Consider the following 24,741-nt stretch of genomic DNA (forward strand, 5'->3'; position numbering starts at 1 on the left):
CGCGCCTCCACACCGCGGACGCAGCGTTTCCGCTCGCTAACCGTTGAGGGGTTCGTGCTCAAGGGAACAAGGGGAGGGATGACCAAGCATGAACACTCACAGGCTATTTCTTACATCTGCAAATAACACACAGAGCGGGCCGGCTAGCTACAAAACATGAATGAGGTATTCCTCGGAGAAACAAGGCTACGAAGAAGGGCTTCCGACAAACCGGCTGAGGCAGGGGCGCAACTTCGGTGGTATGGGTGGCGAACGTTAGTACGCGCCGACAAGAGCGGCAGGTTTTTCTTGTGCGAGCCGCATTCTTGGGCCAAAGTCATCCCCGAGAATTTTCAGGTGGAGGTGACGAGAGGGCGCCTTTGCTGCGCTAGTTACGCTGCCTGGAACCAGAAGTCCAGGGGCAAGGTGTGACGGATCTCCGTGCGCCTGCCGCGGAAGGTGACGACAGCGTGCGGCTGCAACCGCTCGTGACGCTGGCCGGATCCCGAAGAAACTCTCAACAGCTCCGCGTAGCCTTCGAGGTGGCACTTCCGTCGCTGCTTCCGCTTACCCCATGAGGGAAACTTCCCTCCTCGTCCAGCCGGTGCTGTCTTGACTCACGATGACGATGGTCGACTGCGTCGAACACGAAGGGGGGGGGGGGGGGGGGGGGAACAGGCTTTCCAGACGGTGAAAAACAATTAACATCCATTAAATTCTTACAGAGATGTCATTGGGATAGGGTCCTTTCCCCTCATAGCACAAGGGGGAGCCCTTATTCCCGGGCCCCATTGGCAAGCAACACCACCCGTGTCCTTTGAACCAAGGCTTTTTCGGTCTTGAGGTCGACTGGTCTGTGTGAATTTACACTTCCTTTTGCTCGTTGTGCGTCGTCGGCCGACCAGAGCAACTCGCATCGTCTCCTCGGCTGGTGTGAACGCGCTTGAACGGTGTGAACGTCATTGTCCAAGTTAAGTCAATCGCTTAAAAACGACGGCGCGACGGTATTACCAAAATTATGTAGTAAAACAGAATTACCCTTGAAAGGGATCTATCGCACGACCCATCCCTCGACAGAAATCTGTCGCGCGACAGAGCCCACGGCAGGCTGTTGTGTCGTTCGACAGAAAGCACACCAGGCACTTTTGCCGCGTGAAGATAGGCGTTTTGAAGTCTCTCGCGCGACTGATCGCACGACAGGCAACTCTGTCAAGGCACGCTGTCTTTGTCGTGCGACCCGACCATTTCTGTTGCACGACAATACCTGCGACAGAATCCTGTCGCGCGAAACATCTTGCGACGGGCGCGTCCTTCGCACGACAAAATAGAGGAAAGATATCTGTCGCGCGACAGGACCCACTGCAAACACCTTTGTAGTGCGGAAGAACCCAAGACACGAACCTCTCTCGCACGACACAATGCACGACAAAAAAGGCTGTCTCGCGACACAAAATAGTGTCGCGCGAAGGATGCGCGATAGAAAATTCTGTCGTGCGTTTTGATCGGGCTGGGCTACCCAAGCCATGGGTAACCGAACATCTATACAAAACAATAAAATAAATAAATAAAATCTTTAATGCTAGAAAAAATAGTGATCCCGCTTTGCTTGTCGAGTACTAAAAGATCAGGAATAAACTGTAGACTGGACTCGGACCCGAAAAAGCAAAATCTGAATTTTATGAGAACAAGTTTATCCAGATCAACGCAGACGAGAAAAAACACGGCACATGATTAACCCCTTATGAGTAGAAAGCAGAATTGAGATGCTGTGCAAGAAATAATAAAAGACAACAAGCATAGCAATAGGCAGGCACTGTAGATGAAATGAATCGTCACCTCGTTAACATTGGTCAGTAAGCTGGGCAAAATACGTGCACTGAAAACTTCCCGCAAGGTCATAGCCTGCTTGAATCTATTATGCTTTTGCACTCAACTCCTGCTGAAACTGAGACAGTATTAGCGCAACTAAAAATGATGCAACAGCTGGAGAGGATGGAATCAAAGCATTGCAACTGAAATACATTGCACCTAATATTAGTCCAATACTAGCGCATACAAATAATGCGAGGCTTCAGTGTGAAGTTTATCCTAAAGAACGAAATGTTCCAAAAGTCACACCCGTGTATAAAGGTGGGGGTGTATTACACATCAATACCTATCGGTCGATTTCTATCCTTCCAGCGTTTTCGAAGATATTTGAAAGAGCTATAAGTGATCGGCTCGTGTCCTTTTTTGAGGAGCATTGGATTATTACTGCTGCCCAATACGGGTTCCAAGAGAAAATATCAAAGAAAATGGGTGTGATTCATAGTAAAGAAAATATTCTAGAAATTATTTAACATAAACTTTTGACCATAATTTTATTTTCAGGCCTAAAAAAGCGTTCGACGCTGTACAGCAAATTTTCAAACAAAACTTTAAATGTATGGCGTACGAGGAATAACACTCAATATATTTAGAAGTCGTGTATGTGATCGTTACGACTATGTTGACATTAAGAGCATATCATCCAGTAAAATGCAAATTGGTTTGGTTTGGTTTATGGGGTTTAACGTCCCAAAGCGACTAAGGCTATGAGAGACGCCGTAGTGGAGGGCTCCGGAAATTCGACCACCTGGGGTTATTTAACGTGCACTGACATCGCACAGTACACGGGCCTCTAGAATTTCTCCTCCAAAGAAATTCTAGCCGCCGCGGCCGGGATCGAACCCGCGTCTTTTGGGTCAGCAGCCGAGCACCATAACCGCTGAGCCACCGCGGCGGCAAAATGCAAATTCTATACGGTGTAGCGTAAGTATCGATTTTAGGGCTATTTCTATTCCTATTATACATAATTTATATTACCTCCACGGTGGCTTTACTAACGTAGCTCTATATACTGCGACAGCAAGGTCTTTTTCACTGGAGCAAACAAAGCAAGCTTGAAAAAAGCTGCTAATGAATACTTACCTAAATTATCACGATGGCTTCTAAAAAACAACTTTAGTCTAAATACAAGTAAAGAGATTGCACAATATTCTAGCCCGTAAATAGGCTTGACTATACAACTATATACATAGCCTATAATGGAATTTTCATAGAACAGGTCAAAGAACGAAATTTTAGGGCGTATGGTTCAGCGAAGAGCTTTAATAGACTACGTATGTTATTAAATTAAAAGCTTATTTAGCGTTAATAACGGGGGGAATCGGCAAAATCAAGAATCTTATACCTACCTCTTTAAATGAGGCATTATATTATTATCTTTTTTGCTCTAGGTTGAGTCATGGAATATTAGTTTGGGGAACGCCGACAGCCTATAATTATAATAAATTTTCGCACAAAAAAATACTACCCTTGTGTGAGAACTACAGAAGCGCGAAACGCAACTTACCAGCTGGCCACTCTTCAATATATACATCATGCTAAAAGCAAACCAGGTCTATTACTTTGTACTCCTGCAGTGGGCCCACCGAAACAAACTCTTATCCCTCCTACAGAAAATAGCAGTACATACCCAACCCGCGATCCTAAACGAAGAGCGCCTTGATACGAACCAATTATGGTCATCAAACGCTAGCTTTTCAGCCCATAAAACTGTTGTATACCTCAGGAATGTACATGGATTTGAACAAGTGTTTAATTATTTTTAAATTTGAATACAGACAATTCTTGGTCAATTCAGCAACTTCATACACGACTGAGTGATGTTTGCTGACTAGACTGTTAACAAATCGGTTGAATTGTTCTTCCCATTTCCACGCTTTACGCATGAAAAATGTATGTAATGCTTCCCATTGGATACAAAATTGTTCAGATGTTGTAGTTTTGCTTTTATCTTGTATTGATTTTGATGTTCGTAGTGCCAGTTTCGCAGTTAGTGTTTTATTTTATTTATTTACCCTCAGGGCCGTTAGGCGTTACAGAGGGGAGTGGGAATAACATGCAAGTACAAAAAACAAAACAGCAGCTAGAAAAAATTGAATATAGTTACAGCACACACTGGTATAAAATTAATAACAGAATTAACAAAAGGCAGCATTTCACAAAACAAAACACGAAAGAAAACAACAGCTAATAAATTAACAAAGTTATGGACACATACTTATATAAAATTAATAACAGTGTTACGAAATGCAGCAGTATCAGTAATTACAGCAATATTGTGGGGAAGGTGATTCCAGCTGACACAAGTTCTGGGTATGAATGAATCATGAAAACATCTTGTGCGACACGGAGGGATCCAAATTTTGTGGCGGTGATCAATGCGTGCTGAAATATAGGGTGGTCTTTTTAATAACTTCTCTTTAAGATGAAGATTATGATAAATTTTGTGAAAAGTACATAATGAAGCTATTGACCTGCGATGGGAAAGAAGCTGTAGGTAAAGGTGAGCTTTCATGGCAGTTACACTACTAGTACGATGATAGTTGGAAAGAATAAAGCGACAACCACGGTTTTGAATTGATTCTAAGTCAGAAATGAGAGATTCGACCCCAGGGTTCCACACCGATGAAGCATATTCCAATTTAGAGCGGACCAATGTTTAGTAAAGTAACAGTTTTAATGAACTCGGTGCACATGAAAAATTTCTGCGAAGGTATCCAAGCATGCGGTTGGCGTTATTTGTAATGCAGTCAACATGAGTTTTCCAGGACAGGTTAGAAGACACGTGAACACCCAGATATTTATAAGACGACACAGTTTCGAGAGTGATGCCATTAATGCAGTAGGTAGAGGGTGTATTATATAGACGAGAAATGGGCAAATGCTTGCATTTAGTAATGTTTAGCTTCATATTCCACAGGTTACACCAATCCAGTACCTTGTTAATATCTGACTGAAGAACACATACATCATTATCATTATTAATTTCGCGGTAAATAACACAGTCATCGGCAAAAAGACAAATGGAATACGATATATTAGTTGGTAAGTCGTTTATATAAATGAGAAAGAGGAGGGGCCCAAGAACGGACCCCTGAGGCACGCCAGAGCAAACAGGAGAGGAATCTGAATTGACGTTATTTGCTGTTACGAACTGAATTCGGTTTGAAAGAAAACAATGCAACCATGCAAGCACTGTGGAATCAATGTTAAGGCTGTTTAGTATAAGAAAAAGAAGCTCATGTGAAACCTTGTCAAATGCTTTACAAAAATCCATAAATGTAGAATCAGCATGGGACCCGCGATCTAGAATGCAATGTAAGTCATTTGTGAAACATATGAGTTGCGTTTCGCATGAAAACGATTTACGGAAGCCGCGTTGGGCATTAGTGAAAAAGCGATTGGATTCTAAAAAGTTAGCAAGATGAGAGTAGATGACATGTTCCATGCTTTTACATGGTATGCTGGTGAGCGACACAGGGCGAAAGTTATCAGGGCAATGTTTATCGCCAGACTTATGCAGCGGAATCACCCTCCCGACCTTCCAGTCATTGGGAATACAGCCTGTTTCCAGAGACTGGTCAAACAGTTTGGTGAGGATAATTGAACTGTATATCTTTGTATTAACCAGAAATTTCAAATTAATGTTATCGACGCCACAGGAGGAAGAAATCTTAAGGTTTTCAATTATTCTCAGGATGCCAGTTGTGTGAAAAAGAATTGGATCCATGGGAAAAGCATCCAAGACCGGACACTCCTGATTGGTAAGGGAAACATTGCCAGAAAAAGCAGCAACAAAAACACTGTTAAGGACACTAGCGCATTCATTAGGTGAAAATGCAACGCCGTCAGAAGATGTAAGTAGTACTGACGAACTATCTTTCTTGTTCACAGTGTTCCAAAACTGTCTAGGGTTATTAATCAGCAAAGCAGGCAAAGTACTGTTAAAGAAAGAGTCCTTAGCATTTTTCAGAGCTAATTTGTACTCAGCGGCCGCAAAAAGGTAACCGTCCCATCGTTGTTGCGAATTCGATGATTTTGCCGAGCAAAACAAACGCTTCTTCTTATTGGATAGCCTTTTTAAAACGTTATTAAACCACGGTGATTGGCTATTACACCGCAAAATTCTAAGCGGCACAAATGTATCAGTGAGACGTTCAACAGTGTCCCTAAACATTTGCCAGTTAGTGTGGACAGAACGATGTGGAAAATCTGGTAAATAATTGTTAAAGAAAAGAGCTAATTCACGATTAATGGAATCATAGTCCGCCCGTTTATAATCTCTAATGGACTTGAAGATGCTCCGGCGATTAGGAATATTAATTTTTACGTCGAAATGAAGCAAGGTGTGATCTCTAAGACCAGGTAAGTACGAGATTGAAGGGATAAGATCCGGCGCGTTGGTTAGCACAAGGTCTAATACATTGGAAGATGATGGCGTGACTCGAGTTGGCTTAGTAACTAGCTGCGAAAGGTTGAAGTCCAAACAGGTTTGCAAAAAGTTATTGCATTCTGTAGAAAAGGGGCGAGGATACGGCGATGTATTAGCCCACACGATACTGGGATAATTGAAGTCACCAGCAAGAAGGATTGCCGCACCCGGATAACGTACTGAGATCATGTTAAGAGCATCATGCAAATCTTCAACGAAAGTTGCACGGGGGACGGTAGCATATGCCCAGAATCAGTTTCCTGAAATTAACACGATGTTCAACCCAAGCCAACTCTAAATTGCTAGAAAGACTAATAGGTGAAGACACAATATTATCGGCGATGGCTATTAAAACACCTCCTCCACTTCTGTCACCTCTATCAGAACGATAAACATTGTAGCGCTTCTTGCAATCAAACAGTTCCTTGCTCTCTCTCTTTGCAGAGAGCCACGTTTCTGTCAGCAATACAACATCGGCATCACATGAGTCGATGACAGAGTTTAGATCTTCCCGCTTTGGTATTGTTTGTTATACCTGAGCTTATACTTAAAGTCAGCATCCTTCGCGAACTGCACAAGCTTCTTTCTAGCGACACGTGTCTGCAAAGAATAATCTTCACTTACAGTGACCTTTTTATCTTTAAGTTTAGCAGACTGCACTAGGATTTGTTGTTTTGTTTTGAAAGACCGGAACTTCACAACAATCGGACGATTCTTTTCGTGTGAGAACACACCAATCCTGTGTGCTCGTTCAAACATGTCATTCGTAAGAACAGGATCAAAGCAGCCTGAAACAAGGTTCAATAACATTTCTTCGGTTTCATCCCACGTTTCGGACAAACTGTCGGGTACGCCGAAGAACAGAAGATTTTCCCGGCGCTGCCGGTCTTCCAGCTCTGTCTGTCCAAGACGTAACTTGATATTTTCATTGACAAGCTGATCGGCTAGCTCACGCAAAATCCGCAATTCGCCGTGAGTAGCATCACTGGCGGATGATTTAGATTCCACTGCCGACAGTCTCGCGTCAATATCGGCAATATTCCTAATCATAGATTCCTGATTTAGTTTCATTTCATTAATAGAGGCTATTAGGTGTGATTGCTCTAACTCCATTTTAGCGGTCCTTGAATTAACACCTTCTAACAGAGTCAACATGTCGTTGAGCTGTTTCTGCAGGGAATTATCAACAGCGCTGTCTTTGGACCGTGTGACAGCGCCAGAGCCCGACCCAGGGCCAGGGTTAAGCTCAACGTCCCCCCACAGCAAAAGCAGTTGACTAGAAACACCAAAGCACTGGACGAGCAAAATCAACAGCACTCCCGGGCGTGGGAACAGGAGCAGGCGCATATTGTTCGATTTTTTAGCAAACATGGAATAGTTATTACCAACCTGCATGAAGAAACGCATGCCGTGAAGCAGCCTCATGATGACGCTGTTCCCACGCCCACTGAAAGGCGCAGGCCGCTGCAGTCCGTTTTTATCCAGGTGGAAAGGTGATGTCGTGGACGATGCGCATGACTTGTACGATGGAGCCATAGTGTAGTATGGTTGCCAGAGCTCTCCATTTTCCACGCTGCCAACTTCAATGTCGACAGTCACAGGCGTAGCCGGAATGGCATCAGCCGGTGCCATAGGTCCCGCGCTGAGTTGCAGGATTGCCGTTATCTGCATGAAGAAACGCATGCCGTGAAGCAGCCTCATAACGACGCTGTTCCCACGCCCACTGAAAGGCGCAGGCCGCTGCAGTCCGTTTTTGTCATAGAGTTTCTTACTATTACCTAGAGGGAAAGCTGGCAAGCCGTCTATGGGAGTTTGCATGGAGACCCCACGTGACCACCTCAGCCACCATGGGCGCTCAAAGCATCATGGGGCGGTGAGCTACTTGTTGCGGAACTGCAACTTTTGGCCAATAAATAATAGAAAAATTAAGCTGTTTGATAACTACAAACGTCCTAACATTCAATATCTTGTCTAATGATTGCAACAAACGAGCAGAAAAGTATTTAAGTGCAAAGTTTGCCTAAAATAAGAGATGTCTAGCTTTCCTATTGGCCAAGTGATGAACACTAAAAAAACTAATATTTCGTAGTTAACAGGCGCACTTTTAAAAGTAAATATGTTTTCAAAAAAGATGTTGTTGTTTAGATACTTTAAGAGGTTTTTTAATGGCATTTCGGAAGAGTAAAACCTTTTATTGGCGTCGTGTGTCGTCGAGTTTTCACTACTATGGCTTTTGCACACTGCGCTCGCGCGAAAGTCGTCTGCGCACACACAAACAGCGTTTTCGGAATGAAACATCTCAGTAAAGCCACTCCATGTTCCCAAAAAAATACAACTGTTCTGCAACAAGTAGCTCACCGCCCCATGATGCTTTGGGCGTCCATGGCGGCTGAAGTGCAGCGCCGCCAGCTTTCCCTCAAGGTAATAGTAAGAAACTCTATGGTTTTTGTCCTGGTGGAAAGGTGATGTCGTGGACGATGCGCATGACTTGTACGATGGAGCCATAGTGTAGTATGGTTGCCAGAGCTCTCCATTTTCCACGCTGCCAACTTCAATGTCGACAGTCACAGGCGTAGCCGGAATGGCATCAGTCGGTGCCATAGGTCCCGCGCTGGGTTGAAGGATTGCCGTTATCTGCATGAAGAAACGCATGCCGTGAAGCAGCCTCATGATGACGCTGTTCCCATGCCCACTGTTGTCTGTGACCTTTTTTTACAAACCTTGAGTTAACAGAAGCCCCGCTTCCTTTCATGTGATTACAACGCTTGATCGCTTCACACTGAAGTACAGGACGGGACAGTTTTGCCTTTTAAAGAGTCGTTTGAATTGTGTCCCTACTAGTGACCGGAGTGTTATCTCTGCAGTTTTGTTCTTTGATGCAAGAACGAACAAGGGGCCAAGGCCTCGTCATGCTCTTAGCCTTTAGCGTTAGCCTTCTCGTAGACACTGTGCGAAGAACAAATAAAGGAAAAAAACTCATTTGTTTGGTGAACATCGTCATGTGAGAAAAACCGGCACTGGTGGCAGAACAGGTAAAGGTAAAATACAGGCACCACTACCAGTGTTATAGGTCATTTCAATTGTGTTGCGCTACCGGAATTCATGCTTCTCATCCGCGTTGCAGTGCTGCATCACAGGTTAATCAGGGTGTTGGTTCCACCAGTGCCACTCCCGGTGGTCCCTCGAAGAGAAGCTACCTCCGCATTTGTCACAGGTAAACAGCATGCGTTGAACAGCACCCGCTGCATTTAGTTCGAAAGCGAACAACAAAGAGAGAAGTTCAGGAAAAAATAAACATTCGGTGTTAGCAATCTTCGAGGACGACAGTCTAAATGTCATAGTAGCAGTTTACCTTGGGTTCAGAATGGTACTAGCGGGTGGCCAACTGCAGACTACGTTGCAACAGATCGCACATTTAATACAAATAGCTAGGCAGCCAAAAAGGTGAGGGTTCTGTGTGTTAACGTCTTTCACAGGCTGATGAAAATAAAGTATTCAGAACTTTTCTTTGTAATCACCCTATCAAGCGGTAACGATCTGCAACTGCTCTCAGGTTTAAGGCAGCTCTTCCCTGAAGAGTTTTGGCCGACTGTATGCTTTCATTTCAATAAATTTATCGGATGCTCAAGTCAAATAGGAAAGGCAATATGACCTCCAGGTTGTGGCTAACACCGTACACAGATGGAACGCAATCACGGAGCTGGTTTGGCTTAAGGGGCTTTTAGGTCCCGAGCGACTGAGGCTATGAGGGACACCATAGTGAATGGCCCTGAAAAATTCGGCCATCTGGAGTTCCTTAACGTGCACTGGCATTGCACACTACTCGAGCCTCTAGAATTTCGCCTCTATCGAAATTCGACCACCACAGCAGGGAACGAACAGCGTCTTTCTGTTCAGGAGGCGAGCGCCATAGTCACTCCGGCTCGTCTACCGAGCCGGAGTACCCGGGTTCGAACGCGACCTCGGCGGCCGCGTTTCGATGGAGGCGAAACGCAAAAGCCGTCCGTGTGCTGTTCGATGTCAGTGCACGTTAAAGATCGTCAGGTGGTCGAAATTATTCCGGAGCCTCCACTACGGCACCTCTTTCTCTTTCTTCTTTCACTGCAACCTTCCTCCCTTCCCTTACGGAGCGGTTCAGGTGTCCACGAAGGTATTTGTGACAGATACTGCGATATTTCCTATCCTAAAAACACTACTAAAACAATAAAAAAGTGTATATGTATGAGAACCTTAAGTTGTTCTTGCTGATTGTGAGTTGTTTCTGGACGAGAGTTTGTGACAGCAGCGAAAGGATAGCCCTCAGCACGTGTGTTTCTACTCAGTGTATATATGTCATCTCCGCTTCAATAAAATTCAGTCGTGAGTCCTCGCGCCTGCTATGCACTTCTGTCTGTGTTGTGCGTGTTTTCTGAAGCAATACTCCCATTTTCAAGACAAACAAGCATGAAGTAGCCCAGCTTGCCGCTCCAATGCACCAGAGGTGGCAAAAATAATGCTGCAGGCCGTCTCAACAAAAGCGCGGGAGGGAGCTTATAGAAGCCTGGATTATTTCCAAGACCAGTGGCTGATACATTAGCTCGCTTTCAATTTTGCTATTAGATATCAATGCTAACACGCCAGAATTATTTTTATACTTTCTAGGGCTCTACCGCCCCTTTTTATTCATTTGAACTTCGCGCGCTCTCACCCAGTCATCTAAGTGCGCGCACAAGGCTGCGCAACTGCGCGTGACCGAATGGTTGCCCGCCAGATGTAGTACATAACGTGAGTACGGGAGAAGTAGAGGAGTACAGAACGGGAGTAGCATCGGCACGCCTGCCACGTAGTGCACGTGTGGTATTCACGTGTTAGGCAGTAACACCATGCGTTCAGGCGAACATAATAAAAAATTAACGGTGCTTTAGCTTTGGTTAAACCGAGTGAGAAGGGGTAGCTTCACGATCGTTTAGCCTAGAAAATACCAAAAAAAAGGCTCAACGAAGATCCCAACAAGACTTCGCCACTCTAAACCATCGTGAAGCTAGCGCTTCTCACTCCGTTTAACCAAAGCTAAAACACCGGTGACTTTTACGTAACGCACTCCGTTCCAGGCGAGCGGTTCCAATGGTGCCATAGGATTGGTCAAGCTATTCGTGTGGTGCTCGAAGTGCAGTGCTAGCGAAAAGAAAGTAGTCCAGCAGAAGCCTTTGTAGTAGGTGAACGCGATGACACAAGGCGTTCTCGTCGCGCCGGAAGAGAGGTGACCAAAGTGCCAGTCTGCTACAGTGACTATAGCACAAGTTATGCCACAGTGCTTATACTATACGCTGTTGCGCTACACGTGTTGCTCCTTCGCCACGGACAAATGTGCAGTCGGGCAACTGAATGCTTTTTCATGGAGCGCCTCGGTGATTTTTTTCTTTCTGACAGTGATCACGCACCTCACTTTAGATGGTGAAATAACCCATTTGTGGTTCTATCGGTTTCCAGGGAGCCAGAAGATGTACGCGATTCCTGTTTTTTAGTAATATCACTTGGGCTTCGACTGTTCGCTCCATCAGTGCTCTATGATGGATCGAATCGCCAAAATCAGCAAGAGCGGTGGCATGCGAACGAAGCACATGGCTGCGCGCCCGTAGCCTCATAACATGTTGGTTATGCTGCGGTCAGCCCGCGATTTCCGTTATTGAATAATCGCAATGTTTGGCATGTTCAGGGTGAGTCACGCGGCGTTTACTATTTGCAGCATGCTCAGCGTATATGGCGAACACTCTTAGAACTAAAGGAGTGCAGAGGAGTGCCCAGAACACACTTTGAAGGAGTATTCGCTTGTCCCATATTCCACTCCTTTTTCCAGAATAAAATTACTCCCTCTGGACAAAGAGTGATCCAACACCTACTCAAGGAGTACTGTACTACTCCTGCAATAGAGTACAGGCACTCCTCCGAGGGAGTAAAGCTACCACATTGAAACAGCATCCTACTACTCTTTCAGGTAGAGTTCCAGGACTCCGTTTGTTAGAGTGACTATACTCCTTCAAGAAGTATCAGCCCAGATCTTATTTTGCTCCTTCAAAAGGAGTTTCACGTGTTTTCAATGTATCCTACTACTTTTCTTATTTCACATATTCTTCAGAGCAAGTTGGTCATATGTTTTGCAGGATACACCTGCGCTACATCTACAAAAGAGTAATGAGCAAAAGGGATTATAATCTTTGAGTAGAATAATTTTTGCTCACACAACTACTTTAGGGCTACACTACAGTTTGCACATTGTATGGTGCTCTGTCTGCGTTGGGAATAACAATGGTTCAAGAAATAATGACACAAATGTACAACACTGATAACTTTTATTTCTCAAGTCATTGCTGTGATTGCTGTGGCTGCCCAAAACACGGTCGGGAGGCGCTCGCTAGGATCAAGCCCCATTAGTGTCTCAAGCAGCAGACAAGCCCGCTTTGTCTTTGGGGTGTACTTGACATTAAATGCCAAGAACACTGCCAAAAGCAATGTAAACCCATCTACCAAATCCACCGCAGTGAGCTGTAAGCGCTCAAAAGAAACTAAGATGCTGGATGATGCCGTAGCTTGCTCGGCTGAGTGAAGGAGCTTTGGCTATGCGTGCATTTCTCCGGGTGCCTGCAAACATGAATGAAAATAATGCAAGTAAGAGTCAGTTCCAATGCCCTTTTCATACTATCCTGCATATAACCCCATGAAAAAAAAGAAAGAATACAACTAGAATGTACTGATCGTGTGTGTCATGTCGCCACTAGTGTGTACCTATATTGTGACCAAGTGCAGACACCTTTCATTGCAAACCTTCATTCAGAGCGACAATTTTATGAAGCCCAATACAATTATCACTATGCTAGTCCTTTCAAAAGCTGTGTGCATTTAAAACAAGCACATATTTACCAAATGAAAATTTTAACATGAGCAAGCTCTTCTGCAAGTATCATGATCAGCCTGACCACGCCAACTGCAAGGCAAAGGCCTCTCCCATGTTCTACAATTAACCCTGTCCTTCGCCAGCTATGTCCACCGTGTTCCTGCAAACCTCCGCCCATGGAACTTTTTGCTGCTTCCTGCTACGCTTGCCTTCTCTTGGAATCCACTCCGTTACCCTTAAGGAGCAGCGATTATCTTCTTACATGCCCTGCCCAAGCACCCTTTTATCTCCTGATTTCGACTAGGATGTCTTCAACCCGCGTTTGTTCTCTCACCCACTCCGCCCGCTTCCGATCTCTTAACGTTACGCCTATCATTTTTATTTCCATAGCTCGTTGCATTGTCCTTAACTTAAGCTGAACCCTCTTCGTTAGCCTCCACGTTTCTGCCCCATAGGTGAATACCGGTAGGATACAGCTGTTGTATACTTTTCTCTTGAGGGGTATTGAAAAACTGCCATTCATGATCTGAGAGAACCTGCCATATGCACTCCACCCCATTCATATTCCTCTAGTTATTACCCTTCATGATCCGGATCAGCGGTCACTACCTGCTCTAAGTAAATGTATTCCCTTATCACTTCCAGTCATTTCTAAAACCACACCTATTGTGCTTGACGGTTTCTTGTCACGTAATACATTGTGCAGTTTAAAATATAGGGTAACCTTGAACCGGGAAAACACTTAAACCAATGACAGTTTTCTTGCTGAAGAGAAATGGCTGTTGCAACTCCTGTTTCTCAGATACCATTAACTGAATTTCATGCTCTAAAATAGTGAAGGAAAAATTCAAAATTTTTCATCTCAAAGAGGCAGACAACAAATTTCAGTTTGGTTTGGGTTGGTTTATGGGGTTTGACGTCCCAAAGCGACCCAGGCTATGAGACACGCCGTAGTGAAGGGCTCCGGAAATTTCGACCACCTGGGGTTCTTTAACGTGCACTGACATCGCACAGTACACGGGCCTCTAGAATTTCTCCTTCAAAGAAATTCCAGCCGCCGCGGCCGGGATCGAACCCGCGTCTTTTGGGTCAGCAGCCGAGCAAATTTCAGTTGCACATTTTTTTTTTGTTTTTAATGATGCATAAGGCATTACTATGCACGGATAACCACACAGTATTCGCCTATGACTGCTAAATAATTTGTAATTAAATATCTTCTCTCTCCTGCTTTACTTTTAAAAACTGAGCAATGGCAATGGCATCAAAGGTCAGTATAACCCTGCTGAAAAAAAGTTCTATGATGCAATAACCTCATAAATCATTCATCATAGAATATCATACAATCTGTATGACATATCATACAATCTGTATGATATATCATACGAATTGCATGATATATCATACAGATTGTATGATATTCTATGCTGAATGATCTATGAGGTTATTGCATCATAGAACTTTTTTCAGCAGGGAAGCCAGGGGAGGCATCAGGAAAACTGCAATATAATTGCGGCTTCGTCATTCATTGTGATTCCGACTCTTAAGGCAGGCTGGCTTTAGCATTGTAACTAATTAAAACGATGAAGTAGCGATATCGTAGCTTTTCTGTGCCTTCCATAACCTATACTGAACATTGATGTCATAGCAATTGCTATGCTATTGAAACAGGGAAGAAAAGAAATCTGGTTGTAATTATTTAGCAATTGGAGACGAATACTATGCAACAATTCTATGTATACGAATGCCCAGCACGTCGCTACAAAGAACACACATAACCAAAAATTTGGTGTTTATACTAATTTAAGGTAATACTACTTCCCACGCAAGAACACGACAGCCATGTGTAAACTTCTTGCTTTCATAGTAATAAAATCTATCCAACGACAAGTTAGGCGCAGCATGTCTGCTCTTTATAAATATGCAATACTGACAATGTTTGGCACTAGCATTTGGCATGAACGAGATAACTGTGATTACTTCGCACATTACGTGCCAGTCCATACTATTATGCGCAATTTAGATTTGCAAATGTAATGTGTAATTCTCTATGACTGCCACGTTAGTGCACTGCAAACCAATGAAGTTGTCTTGCATCTGCAATGTTCTCACTACTTTTATGCGACACTGATCACCAGTATATCTGCATCGTTCTGTTAGACGGCCACGGGATAGCTAGAATTAAGGCTATTTTATGTGATGGAAACCATTGACTAGACAACAAAGAAGAAAAGCCTCAACTACTCTCCTGGTGCTGGGACGTCTAATAAGAGCTCAGAAAGACTCGGTTTCAATACGCCAAACCCTCGGCATAACATTACCCTGTGCGAAAATACCCCACCCCACCCTTGCTTAATTTCTGTCCACATGCACCAAGGCTCACTGCACCTGTTATAAATATTGCCCTAAATATTGCAATCAAGCTGCCCGTGTATGCATAGGCTATCTGTGCATGGAGAAAGAAAGAAGTTGTTAGAAATGTTTCACACCAAAAACAGAAAAAAAGGCAGCCTGTTTCTCAGAAATAGCTAAGAGCATGAAATGGTGTGTCCAAAAAGATTAGGCTGCTTTGTACTTATTTATGACAACGAGAACTGTCAGAGCTGCGCTTTCAAAAATTCAGGAGCTTTGTGCACAAACGTAGGATCCGTATGCACGTCTTGCAGCACCAACGCTTCCGAATTGAAACGACCGATGAATATGCACAGGAAAAAGCAAATAGCGCTTGAATTTAAAAGAAAAGCTACCTTGCACAATCACAAATTTCGCGACAGAACCTTCCAAACAGTGACGTGTACTGGTTGTGGTATACCGAATATATACCTAGCAAATAAGTGTGCGCTTTCTTAACGAGCGGGATACTGTGGCGGCAATGCTACAGCTCCAATTCCGAAAACCTAACGCTGCAAAAATTGAGTTTTCAAAATACGTGCGAATGCACGATACACTTTTGCACGCATTTAGAACTTTCAGTTGTGAAACACAGACAACGAATCTTGTGTATGCGTCTTCCTTGGCTGGTAAAAAAATTCTTCTATAGTTTGCCTGTGTACTCCACAAATTCTAGGATCCCTGTCCGCTACATGTCAAATTTCACTGAAGCGAAAGTAATACAACCGACAGCTGATGATCTGCTAGGGCAACAGGATTTCAAAAGTTTGAGAAGGGCAGTGGGAGTCCAATCCAGGTGGAGTAGTGAAATTTGACTAGTAACAGACAGGGATCCTCCAATCTGTGGAGGACACCGGCAAATTGGAGACTTACGGAGGAATTTTTTTACCCGCCAAGGAACGCGCATACACAAGAGAGAACCACAGAGGACTACGGCTTTTACCAGCCCTTGTCCTGTGCGGTTCTCTCTTGTGTATGCGTCTTTTTTGGCTGGTAAAAAAAATTCTTCCATAAGTCTCCAATTTGCCTGTGTCCTCAACAAACCGCAGGATCCCTGTCCACTACTAGTCAAACATTTCAACTCCACCTGGCTTGGACTCCCACCGCCCTTCTCTGTGGAGAAAGGGTGACAGCAGCTGGCAAAGGACAAGGTTAACTGCAGATCAACTGGGGAAGCATTATCCTGCACTGATTTTGACGGCAGGTTCACAAGACAAACAAAATCAACTCGAGGAGCGGGGTGCACATCATGCGACTGAATGTCAATGGCCAGTGGAAATGGCACCAGCACTGTGGAATGCACATGCAGAAAACGAGACGCATTTTGTTGTCAACTTTGAGTAGCAGTCTACTGCACTTTTAAAGAGCAAAGCTCTCAAGTATGGCAACACTGGCACTTTTTGTTTTACTGGGGTGAGGGTCGTCGTGTGGGTTGAAGTCCATATTTCTTTTCCATCCACTGTGTTAATTGCGAGCTATGTTTACCTAATAGGGGCTGGGCATCTAACATCACAATTATTTCTTTGCAGCAGTTAAAACAATACAGCATACATTTTATAACATGCTTAACGTATTTTTGGGAGCAGCATGCTTTTACCCTTCGACTATTTGTTGCTACTGAATCAGTTTGGCGTTGACAAAAGATCTGTAATAAGGAGTAATTACTCATTGACATCCACTCGAGCACAGCCAAATGGCTACAAAGGAAAGCTATACAGCTTTCACAGAAACTTCGCAGTTAAAGAAAGATTCGTCCTGGTCCAGTGTTCGAACTCAGAACCACCACTTCACTGGAGCAGTCGCTCTACCAATTTGTCCAACCTGAACCGCAAGCTTATGGTAGGGCGAGAGCGAAGTGATCAATAACTCGAGTGGGAACTGTGTTGGTCCAATGTTTAAAACATTGGACAAACTCAGTTCCCGCTTCATGTTACCTCTAAAACATTGGACAAACTGAGTTCCCGCTTCATGTTACAATACTGAGTGACATTTTGGTCTATAGACCAGAAATACCGGTAAAGCATCATGATAGAACACAATGTTTTTAAAGGGATAAAGGAATATGTTCGCCCTTTCAGAGGGCACATATGCATAAGAGGCAACATGTGTGAAATAGTCACTGCACCTGAAGCAGTGTAAACTCCATTATGTTAACAGCAGCAGTCAAAAGCTTCATGAGCGACTATTTCATACAGATCATGCAATTACATTCATGTAATTCAGGATCAGATTCATGTGATTATACAGAGAGGTACTGCTGCTAAGTGCACGTAGAGCTCTGCATGCATTTCTAAACCCGGCTGTGAGCCTATGTCTACGAAATTTTTCTAAATAGGCAGGTAAGGTATGCATCACTGGAAAACAATACCTACCACAAACAGCTGAGGAGAGATAGCACAGCCAAAAGCTGGAAGCACGAATGGCCCAGTAGATAGTGGCAGCTGGCAACTGCAAATAAATATGTCAGAGCAACTGTTGTCAGTGGCCGTAACAATGTCATGAATGACAAGAGAAGAAATTGTCTACTGCTTCATAAATTAGAATAAGGTATTAACATAGGAACACAAAAAGCAATGAGATGGCCCATGACAAAAGAAATGAACAGATTGTATGTGATGCACCGATAGACATTTTTTCAGTAGATTTACATGACTGTCACAACCGCATAGAAAGATGAGCAGGCTGGAATACCACTATTTTTATGCATGATGAAAAGAGCGTAACTATTCGAATATAGCATGCACAGGATTTAATTATTACTACTAGGGTGCTTTGCAGCAGCACCGAAGGTATTTTTAAATTGAACGTAGCGACCAGTAGACCCGTCTGCTTTGCACAAATGACGAGAGGATGGAAAAGGCATGCATTAGCAAGAAGCACGATATATCACATCACAGCATGAAACGAAAATTGGTATTGCATTTAACAAATCTGCACAGAAATAAAAACTGCCTAGTGGCAATGCAAGTAAGAGCAAAGGAAAAAAAATACCGAAGAAAACTGGTGAGTGTGGTGCAGGGAGGTTTGTGGGTAGGGTCTCGTGCCTGGGAATAGTTCCGAGCGCGGCGAATCGCCGGCAGCACAGCTGGTGGCAGTCAACCAAAAATAAATAAGAGAAAGTGAAAATCAATAACAAACCATCACCGATATAGCGAACGACTTGAAAGCGGGCCACACAAACGAGGGATATAGCAAAAAGCTTGAAATCCTAAATAAGTGCGCAGTTGCATCCCAAACAGTTCTCAAAATCTGAAGGCGAGGAAGCATCGACACCTACACCTCAGGACAGACGCAAGAACGATCTAACTTTGACATAATACTGTGTCAAATTCTGTTCCATGGGGAAGCACAGATAAAAATTTACAAATGACTAGGCAAGGGATATGCCCCAGCCTTTTACACGCGATCATTGTCCCCGAAAAAATTGTATGACAAATATTAAGGCGTAAGCACTAATCCGACGAGTACACACACTGAGCACTGTCTGTTGGCGGCTGGCCTAGCGCGAGTGCTCTGTCGCGCGGCACTGCCGCTCATCGTCACCTTCTAAGTAGCACAAATCAATCCGACGGGCACCAGCCGCGAGGCAACTCGACCGTTGTCAGTTCCCTTGTCTGTCCGCAGCTGGCCTAGCAAGAGCGCTCTCTAACGTGGCACTGCACGCTCATCATCCTCTCCTACGTAGCACAAATCTATGCTATTGGAATGTAGTAAACATTGTCTGTTGTTTTTCGCAGCGCTAGCAAGCGACCGCATAACTCTGTTGTGATAATTGGTGGCATTTTTATTTACCGCGGCACCCGAGTACTAAACGCAGATAGAGACTATGAAGCAACAATTGCCATGCGGCCTATACGCCCGTTCTTTTCTGGTAAAGGCCGATTCACACGACGGTCCGTTCGCCCGCTGCCGCGGCCGACAGCGCGCCTCTCAATGTGGTGACGCATGAATACGTAGTGCGCGGGCCGCGGGCGAACGGATCGTCGTGTGAATCGGGCTTAACGCAATATAGCTGAGGCAACCGCACGCAGACTGCCTGCACTGCCATCCCTATATAGGCGCACACTAATAACGCGTGCGAATAGAGATCAGAAGTAAAGAAACGTACACGGGACTCACCGTTCAGACGGCTCATCAAGGCTTAGCAAAACCGCACATTCTTCTTCGTTGCCTCTCCAGATGACAAGAAGTCGTAGCGCTACCTTTCTTCACGGCTTTACCCTTTCAAAATCGGCAGTGTTGACAGGCCGTAATTCTCGTCGTTGGTTTCCAAAACACACTTGTGTTCTTCATACTCGCCCACCGCACGAGCACTCAAACAATGCTACGAAAACCCAAATAACACAAAACGTGACGACGGCTGCAGTTTTGCTTCGTTGAAAAAACCTACAAATGCGCTTTTTTTATTACTAATATTTGAATTGTGTTCGCAACAAAAACAAATTATATTTTTTCATTTTATTTCTTTATTAAATGCGAATACCAAAGCGCTTTTAGATACTTTTGCTGACATGTCGTTTGTAGAAGCTGCGATCCTGTGATCCCATCCCCGGGTGTCCTAGCAGACGACGGCGCAGATGACGCTGTTGACGGAATGCAATTTCGATTGACAGCAGCGAAAATCCCTTAAATGCGACAAAAAAGGCAAAGAAACGCACCGTATCGCAAACTGGTCCATATCAAGGATATGTTCGACGCGAGCGGTAGGACGAAGAGCAGCTGCGATGAATTACTCTACGCGACACTGGCATGCTCGACGGAGATCTACATGAAACAGAGCTTAAATGTGACCCGTACAAACGGATTACTGTGATATCAACTGCGTTACGGAACTACGACGATACTTGCTTCACACTTTAGCTTATATGCAACAGCGGCCCGCACTCGCCGCATCCTGTTCGAGTGTACTTTCACTAGCAAGAGCCCACATGCATGGAAGCCGACAGAAGCAACTGTCTTTTCGAGTTCAGATTGTTCCGAGAAATACGAGCAGCTTACTTTAGCACGTACTCGAATTCAAGTTCTCAGCCTGTGTGTCACGTACGGTGACGATGGCGTCGAGGAGGAGCTTAAGAATCGCCTTAACGTGGCCGCAACGCAGCCGGTATCCCAAGCATTCGTGCGCTAATTGTTGTTCACCTGTACTGCGAACGTGCGCTCAGTCGCAGGCCAGCCGCTAGCTGCTCGATTTGCCAGCCTTGCAAGTACAATTCGCAAGTTTCTGAGCCAATCTGTGAGCGAGCCGAGCTTTCAGCAATGACGCTGCTCGCGAGCGCGCCGCGCGACGAGCTTCGGCCTGCTCCCTGGCCGAGCTTTCAGCAATGACGCTGCTCGCGAGCGCGCCGCGCGACGAGCTTCGGCCTGCTCCGTGGCTGCCGTATTCGTAGCTGCCAGAGCTGAGAGCGCTTCGAAACTGGCTAGCGCTGAGGTGCTACTCTTTGCATTGTAAGTACGTTTTATTGTGAACTATGTCTCGTAGTGAAATAAAGATATGCTCGGGTCCACCCGAACGGTGATGATGGCGTCGAGGAAGAATCGCCGCAACGCAGCCGATATTCCATGCATACATGTGTGTTAAATTTGTTCACCTGTGCTGCAAACGTGGGCATAAAGGCTCGCTCAATCGCAGGCCAGTCGCTGCTCGATTTTCCAGCCTTGTGTGCGCGATTCGCAAGCTACGGAGCGAATCATTGAGCGAGCCGAGCTTTCGGCAACGACGCCGCCCGCGGTCGCGCCGGGCGACGAACTGTGCGCTGCTCGCTGGCTGCCCTTGTCGTCGCTAAACCTAGCCGATTTCACATAGATGCTGTAGCTGAATGCGCTTCGAAACTGGCCAGCACTTAGGTGCTACCCTCGGCATCGTTTTACTCTGAACCCCGCGTCATAGGGAAATAAATATATGCTCGGTTTCCGCGACCCCTTCAGGAGCGGAGCTTTAGCAGAGGCCAGGCGAACTCCAGAGCAGCAGCAAAGCGGCTATGGGAGGAAATTTGTATGGCTGTTATCGCTTCTACCAACAACTCGACATTGGCTAATGATACTCTATCCCAGAGCTTTGGTCGTGAACAAACAATACCAGGGCATTTTTCTGACGCCGGCAGCCGGCATCCAGGCTGGCTGGCCGGCCCCGAGAAGCTAGCGCGCCCTTACGATTGTATGGCCGTGGTGCACATCAAAACCGCCACGATATTCTCCTCTTCGCTCAGGTTGTAGCAGCACACTGCTAATAACGAGGAACCAGACCACTTTAAAAGACCGAGCGCGAGGGCGCAGGAGCCTGGGCCAAAGCGCGTGACTGACGTCATTCCCGAGACCTCATTTCACGTGAGAATCAAACGAGCAGGCGACCCGCAGGTCACCCTTGTAGGTGTGAGGAACGGTGTCGTGGAGCTGCTGCCTGGTCGCAAGCGACTGCTGGTCGCATGCCCTTTGCTACTTGCAAATGTGAATGGGCATTCAATGCCCGTTTGCAGTAGCGAGTCCCTTAGTTCACGTAGTTCACGTATACGTATATAGTAAGTGCTTCCGCGAAAATACAGTTAAACGCAAGTTTGAAGGAATGCACGGCGAGCGCTCTTAGCAAAATGAACAACGCGTCCTCGCTGTAGATTATTCTTTGCGGCATAAGAAAATAATACGAGTTGCTTGCTACGATGAGCAATGATATCTATTGTGCAGCCTGTGGAGCCGCATGAACGTTATCATTTGTTTGTTAATTCCTTTGGCGGAGGACTAAAACAAGCACTGAACTCCCTTGGGGCATGCAGGAGTGGAAATGCCATTTTACTCTTTTGTCAAGAGGAGTGAACAGGACCTTTCACTCTTTCTCGTTTGTAGAGAGAGTAGATTGAGACCTGCAGGAGTAGCGAGGCTCTTTTACTCTTAATGCAGGAGTAGCAGTTCTTAGAGTGAACAACGCAGTCAACTTTGCGCTTATTGCTCTATTAGAGAAGCGTTGTCTATCTTAGCCTTTTCATATGAGAGGGCTCTATGCACTATGAGAGGCGCCACCTAGCACATCATGCTGGTTTAAATCGGGCGGTACAACATTCGGCTGGCTTTTTCCGAGCGTTCGCTTCTGCTAACAGCGCCTCAATGCCTTGTTACTTTCCTCTCAGTGCGGTTGCGCACCCTCGGTATCTCGGGCAGTTGCAACATATCGGCTCTGCGCCGGCACGCCAGCGGTCGCTGGTGGTGGGCTCTGAAATGGCTGCGACAGTCTCGTCATGTTCAACTCGTGTTCTGCACAGTCTTCAATCAAAATAATTAAGTCTTCTGGCGTTTTTTCGCCGTGCGCAGCGGCAGAGATCACCTGCACTACAACGTCAGTGAAAAAGGACTAATGGAAAAGGAAACGTATGGAATAGAACTAATATAGCGGCCTTCATTGGTGACTGCCCCTGCCTTTTTGACGACACACCACTGCTACTTCGCCGGTGTGTGTATGCAAATCCAGTGCATGTGCACGCTTTCAGACGATTACGGCAGCGGATTAGGCAGACCTGCTTTTGTTCTCACCGGGAATATAAACGGGAATAACAAAGTTCATCTGTAAATGAACGGAACGAAATGCTTCCGGTAATATTGGGGTAATATCGGGATAGGCAAAACAATGCGATCGACAATGGAAGGAGTTTAGGATGCGCGCAGCGTTAGGAACAACCTAGCAGGTGATTTCCAGCTTTACCTGTCCGTTATGCGCATCTATTCACTCTGTCGTAGGACGCTGATGAAGCAAACAGTCGATTCTTACGTGATGTTGCGGAAAACACGCAAGATTTTGCGGACAACGCGCATATTAATACGCGCATGTTAAACATGAAATGCAAAAATATGCATACCACAACCAAGCACACTCCACATTGAAACAAGAGCACACCTCTACTTCGCATGAGGCATTACTGGGCAGTATATGGGCCGTTCCGTAAAGATATATTTGCGAAAGTATTAAAATCTGCCCTTTAGTGCGCACTATTGTTTCGCTCCGCCCCTCACTAAAAACTGGAAACGACATAGCCAGCCACGAATCCCGTGCATTCGTGGCAGAGATAAAGAAATTGGTTTTGAGGAAAGGAACTCGCGCATAATTCGTTCGACACGTGAACCGCAGTGGAAGGCTGTCGAATTTCGATGGAGGCGAAATTTCGGAATCATGTGTACTGTGCGATGTTAAAAAAACCCGAGACGGTCGAAATCTCCGCAGCCCATCACTAGGGTGTCCCCCATAGCCTGAGCTGTTTTAGGATGTCAAAACCCTGAAACGAAACGAAACGGAATTGAGTGAAAGAAAAAAGGATGAAAGAGGTTCGGTTTGGTTTATGTAGGTTTATCATCCCAGAGCTACTCAGGCTATGAAGGACTCCGCAGTGAAGGGCGCCGGAAATTTAGACCATTTGGGGGTCTTTAAAGTGCACTGACATTGCACAGCACACGGGCCTCTCGAATTTCGCCTCCATCGAAATTCGACCAACGCGGCCAGGATCAAACCCGCGTCTTTCGGGTCACCAGCCGAGTGCCATAACCACTGAGCGATCGCGGTGGCAGGATGAAATAGGTGCCGTAGTGAAAGGCTCTGGAAAAATTTTGACCACCTGGGGATCTTTAACGCCTACCGACATCACATAACACTTGGGCGTCTTTTTGCGGTTCGCCTCTAAAACGCTTCCGCCGCGGTCAGGTTGGAACCCAGGAACGCCTGGTCAGGAGCCGAGCGGTCTGATTCACCGCGGCGGGTGTGGCGCAAATCCCAGTGGCACTTGTTGGGCTTTCCGCCTTCTACTGTTGATGACCGGAACCAATCTCTGTGTGCAATGATGATGATCCAATCTCTGCTGGCCGGAAAGATTTGTGCGCCCAACCAGAGCGAAAGATATCAAAGCAGAGACGATCTTCTGTCCTTCTGAACTTTGCAAAGCGAATTCCAGTTCGCGCGATTATTGACCGAGTAAATTGCACCATAATTGTTGTGTGAATTACCGACAGTGATCGACTTCTTTTGCAAAGGAAATTTAGTTGGTTTACCAAAAGTTTGCAAAAGTTCAATAAGGATGACTCGGGAGGGCCTGCAGTTGCTACAGGCATTGCTATTTTTAAAATGGCAACCAATAATTGAGACAAATTTTCAGGCCATCGTACATAAAACATAGTGACAGTGACTGGAAGGGTTTAAGCACCGTGACAAATTTAAGAATAACAGTACTTTTTT

The 24,741-nt window shown here is 45.3% G+C and overlaps 1 long non-coding RNA gene across 1 annotated transcript; it reads right to left on the reverse strand.

Moving 5' to 3' along the window:
* Positions 1-12,671: 12,671 nt before the first annotated feature.
* On the reverse strand, positions 12,672-18,571 carry LOC149324758 (uncharacterized). The gene is made up of 3 exons (XR_016286706.1): positions 18,528-18,571; positions 17,909-17,984; positions 12,672-12,895 (listed from the first exon to the last, which is right to left on the reverse strand). It is a non-coding gene; the product is annotated as an uncharacterized LOC149324758 (long non-coding RNA).
* Between the last annotated feature and the right edge of the window lie 6,170 nt (positions 18,572-24,741).

Source organism: Amblyomma mixtum, unplaced genomic scaffold (assembly GCF_055824585.1).
Source record: "Amblyomma mixtum isolate Tamu unplaced genomic scaffold, ASM5582458v1 scaffold_19, whole genome shotgun sequence".
NCBI classification, from domain to species: Eukaryota; Metazoa; Arthropoda; class Arachnida; order Ixodida; family Ixodidae; genus Amblyomma; species Amblyomma mixtum.